We start from the raw sequence: 4,903 nt of genomic DNA, 5'->3' as shown, positions 1-4,903 counted from the left end.
CCGGACTAAATGGTTTTTTTTTTCCTTTCTTTCTTTCTTTCTTTCTTTCTTTTTTTTGAGATGGAGTCTCTCTCTGTGGCCCAGGCTGGAGTGCAGTGGCGTGATCTCGGCTCACTGCAAGCTCCGCCTCCCGGGTTCACGCCATTCTCCTGCCTCAGCCTCCTGAGTAGCTGGGACTACAGGTGCCTGCCACGACGCCCGGCTAATTTTTTATATTTTTAGTAGAGACGGGATTTCACCGTGTTAGCCAGGATGGTCTCGATCTCCTGACCTCGTGATCTGACCGCCTCGGCCTCCCAGAGTGCTGGGATTACAGGTGTGAGCCACCGCGCCCGGTCAGCTAAATGTTCTTAACTCCATCTGACTCTGTACAGATGGTGTCCCTTGGGGCCTGCATGTGTTCACACTGTATGCCCAGACCCTGCGCAGGGAGTAAAAATGGAGGACATGTACTTGGGTCTTTTAACTTTCTTGTAACAGGCATCCTTGGGCTTGTTGACTTTCCCTGGAAGTCTCTGGCTTCAGAGCAGGTCCCTTAGTGGGTCATTCCACCTAGACCTTGTGGTTGTGTTGGGGAGGGAGGTCCCTTCGGTGTCTCTGAAAACCCCAGAGCCTTGAAACACTCAGGGACGGAAGTGGGTGAGTACAAGATGCATGAACAGGAGAGGAGAGCCAGAGGGATAGATGACAGACTGGATGAGGTGACTGAATGAGTGAGGGTCCAGGGTGTGGCTATGAGAGTAGAGGTCACCTCGGGTGGAGGAGAGAGGAGAGTACGGCCTTCAGATACCCAATAAGAGAAGCAACAGCAGAGCCAACATTCTTAGAGCTCTTTTGATGTTCCAGGCCCTGGGAACTCTTCATACAAGCTTTCCAGAGGACTCCAGCTTCTGAGTCATTGAGTGACTCCTGGGATCATACAGCAGGTGACGGATATGCCTGGATTTGAACCCAGCTCTATGCAGGGCCTAGGCTTTTAGCCACTGAGCTACATGACTCCCATCCGCCCCAAGCTGACTACAGTATGGGTCTCAAAGATCTCCCTTGGGCCTCTATAGACTGAGCTGTCCCCACCTGAGACGGAACAAGTGGGGCTGAAGGCTGAGGAAGCAGAGGGCTCTGGCACCCTCTGGGGGAGGCAGGAGGCTCTGCAGAGATACTGACAAGGAGGTGGGCAGGGGCCTGAGGCTGGAATCTGGGTAGGTCCAAGGAATGAATGACCGAATTAAGGTCCTGGTTGCTCCACAGGAGGGTAGGGCTTCATCTCCCCCTACTTCTTAGCACTGGGCCCCCAGGATTTACTTGGGCACATCACCTGTTAGAATAAGGACATGAGACCATGTGACTAACTTCTAGCTTCTAGTGGAATATAAGCAGCAATGAAGTGTGCAATTTAAAGAATTACCTTTTTTGTTGTTGTTAAGAGACAAGATCTCACTCTGTCACTCAGGCTGGAATGCAGTGACACAATTATAGTTCACTGCAGCCTCGAGCTCCTGGGTTCAAGTGAACCTCCTGCTTCAGCCTCCTGAGTGGCTGGGATTGCAGGAGTGACCCACCACATCAGCAATTTAAGGAGTTATCTTGAAGTAGAGAGCATGGCCTACTTTGTCCCTTCCTCCATCCTGCTTTCCTGAATGCAGATACAGTGGCTGGAGCACAAGCAGCCACTTTGGACAATGACTGGAAGCAGCCCACTGACAATGATCGAGCCAAAAAATAAAAAGGGATCTAGTTTCATGACTGTAGAGTTGCCATATCATCTGGGATGCCAACACTTACTTGAGGGAGAGGGTGAAACACTTCTATTTTATTTAAAACACTGTTATTTGGTGTTTTCTGTACTCGTAGCAAAACTAATTTTATTTCAACCAAAAAGTTTTGCTTTTGGCAAATTCTCTAACCTCCCTATGCCTCGGTTTTCCTATCTGGAATGAGAATAATTCACCGGGTATGGTGGCTCATACCTGTAATCCCAGCACTTTGGGAGGCCAAGGTGGGTGGATCACTTGACTGAGAACTCTCAGGAGTGTGAGACCAGCCTGGGCAACATGGTGAAGCCCCATCTCTACAAAAAAATACAAAAATTGGCTGCGTCTGGTGGTACTCACCTGTAGTCCCAGCAACTTGGGAGGCTGAGGCAGGAGGATCACTTGAGCCTAGGAGATCAAAGTTGCAGTGAGCCAAGATTGTGCCATTGCACTCCAGCCTAGGTGACAGTGAGATCCTGTCTCCAAAAAAAAAAAAAAAAAGAAAAAGAATAATTATTATTAGATGAATATATAACAGTGTGACCTGTTGAGAAATTACATTTTTTTAAATATTTTGAGGCAGAGTCTCACTCTGTCATCCAGGCTGGAGTGCAGTAGTGTGATCTTGGCTCACTGCAATCTCCACCTCCCGCGTTCAATCAATTCTTGTGCCTCAGCCTCTTGAGTAGCTGAGATTATAGGCGCCTGCCACCAGGCCCAGCTAATTTTTGTACTTTTAGTAGAGACGGGGTTTCGCCATGTTGACCAGGCTGGTCTTGAACTCCTGGCCTCAAGTGATCTGCCCACCTCGGCCTCCCAAAGTGCTGAGATTACAGGCGTGAGCCACCATGCCCAGCCTACCTAGTTATTTTTATTTATTTACCTAGGCTGCTGTATACTCAAGGAAATGACAGGAAGCAATGCTCCCTGACTAATCAAGGTAGACAAGTCTTTGCTCTCCTCACCCTAAGGAAAGGTAAGCAAGTTCTGGGCGTGTTGTTCTGGGACTTAGGCCTTGTATCATTTTGCTAATGTAGCCACAAAATTCTCAGCAGCATCCAGCAATAAATTCACGCATCCACAGTTTGACTGGTCTGGCGGATGTAGGCTGGGCTCAGCTGAGTTTTGTTTCAATCCATGGGTTTGATTCAGGTCATCTGCATGTGTTCGTCATCCTCTTTGGACCAGCAGGTTAGTTGGAGCCTGCCCCTTGCATGGCAATGACAGAAATTCAGGGGGGAAGGCAAACTGCTTAAGTACGTTTCAAGACTTAGCTTGTGTCATGTCCATGCACATCCATTGGCCAGAGCAAGTCATATGACTAAGGTCAAAGTCAAGGGATGCTTTCCCACCATGAAGCCAAGGGGTGGATGTATATAGTCCCAGTGGACTGAAGAATTGGTACCCATGTGTCACAACCCCATAGGCCTAGAGCTGGGTGTCTCTGGACCAGCTGTTGAGGGAGGAAGTAATGGGATGAACCCTTTGTGTTTTGGCCAAAAGAGGAAATGGCCCAAGCATAGGAGTGGATGCAGGGGCTATAAAGAGGAACAGAGTGATAGAGACCTAATATCTCTGTAGCCTGAGCATTTCAGGGTAGCATGTCACCAGACATCTGCTTTGGGGCACCATGGCCTGAGATTCTGGAGCCACCCTGATTTAGGGTTTCACATCCTTTTATATCTGCACATGTGGCCTTGCCCTCAGGGTACAGGGGCCTAATTTGCTGTGGCCAGCTCCCCACCAGTACAGGTAGGCAGGGACTGAGTTGAATTAAGTTTGAGTTGTGAAATTAAAAAAAAAAAAAATGGCCAGGAGTGGTGGCTTACGCCTGTAGTTCCAGCACTTTGGGAGGTCGAGGTGGGAGAATCACTTGAGCCCAGGTGTTTGAGACCGGCCTGGGAACATAGGGAGACTCTACAAAATAATTAAAAAAATTAGCCGTGCATAGTGGCAAGCGCCTGTAGTCCCGGCTTCTTAGGAGGCTGAGGCAGGAGGATTGCTTAAGCCTAGAATTTCGAAGCTGCAGTGAGCCAAAGTGAGCCAAGATTGCACCAGGACACCCCAGCCTGGGCGACAGAGCAAAACACTGTCTCAAAAAAAAAACAAGGTCTTGTTGCTTGTATCTGGGATTGCTTGGAGCAATTAACATCTGCTTCACATGTCAAGTGCCTGCACAAACTAGGCCCTCAATAAGATGGGCTGCAGTAATGTAACAGTAACTAGCTGTGGTGGGGGCTTTCCTTTCCTGTCCCAAGGTGGGGGTGAAGGTATAGGACAGTGGCCGGGTGCAGTGACTCACCTCTGTAATCCCAGAACTTTGGGAGGCCGAGGCAGGCAGATTACTTGGGGTCAGGAGTTCAAGACCAACCTGGACAACATGCTGAAACCCCGTCTCTACCAAAAATACAAAAATTAGCCGGATGTGGTGGTGCATGCCTGTAATCCCAGTTACTCGGGAGGCTGAGGGAAGAGGATCGCTTGAACTCGGGAGGTGGAGGTTGCCGTGAGCCGAGATTGTGCCACTGCATTCCAGCCTGGGCGACAGACTGAGACTCCATCTCAAAAGCAAAAACAAACAAAACAAAAAAAACCAACAACAAGAAACCAAAAACCAAAAAACGTACAGGACAGTGAGGGAGGGAAGAGAAAACCTGAGGAGTGTCCTGGACATTGGGGCCCTATGTCCCCCACAACAAGGGACTGCCTCTTGGGGGCTCTTAAGAGTACTCAGTGGTACAGGGAGGCTCCTGAATGGCTTGGAGAATAACTGCCTTGGTCTAGGCATCGTGTAGTGCATCCCCACCCCAGGCTGGGCGCATCTCCTTCTCAGGTGTCAGGGAGGAGCTGTGTACAGGAAGCCCCCTTCCACCTCCCCCAGCCTCCCTAAGGGGCTCAGAGAGAGTGGGGTGTGGATTTGGCTGGTGAATGGGAGCCCCTCACCCCATTTCTCACTTTGCCTGGGAAGGCTCCAGTGTTGCAGCAGTCCCACTTCTGCTTGCTCGAGTCCCTAAGTCCCTGGCCTTGCCGAGGGCCTTCCCCTATGGAGGTCTTTCCTGTTTTGGCATTGCGCAAGGCCTGCAGCTGCCTCCCTGACCAGCCTCCGGGTTGGACAGTAGAGCTGAGGCTTTGGGAAAGAGGAAGCAGCCCCT

The sequence above is a fragment of the Hylobates moloch genome, unplaced genomic scaffold (assembly GCF_009828535.3).
Source record: "Hylobates moloch isolate HMO894 unplaced genomic scaffold, HMol_V3 SCAFFOLD_21, whole genome shotgun sequence".
NCBI lineage: Eukaryota > Metazoa > Chordata > Mammalia > Primates > Hylobatidae > Hylobates > Hylobates moloch.
The sequence above is the reverse complement of the archived record's forward strand: the minus strand, read 5'-3'. Positions refer to the sequence as shown.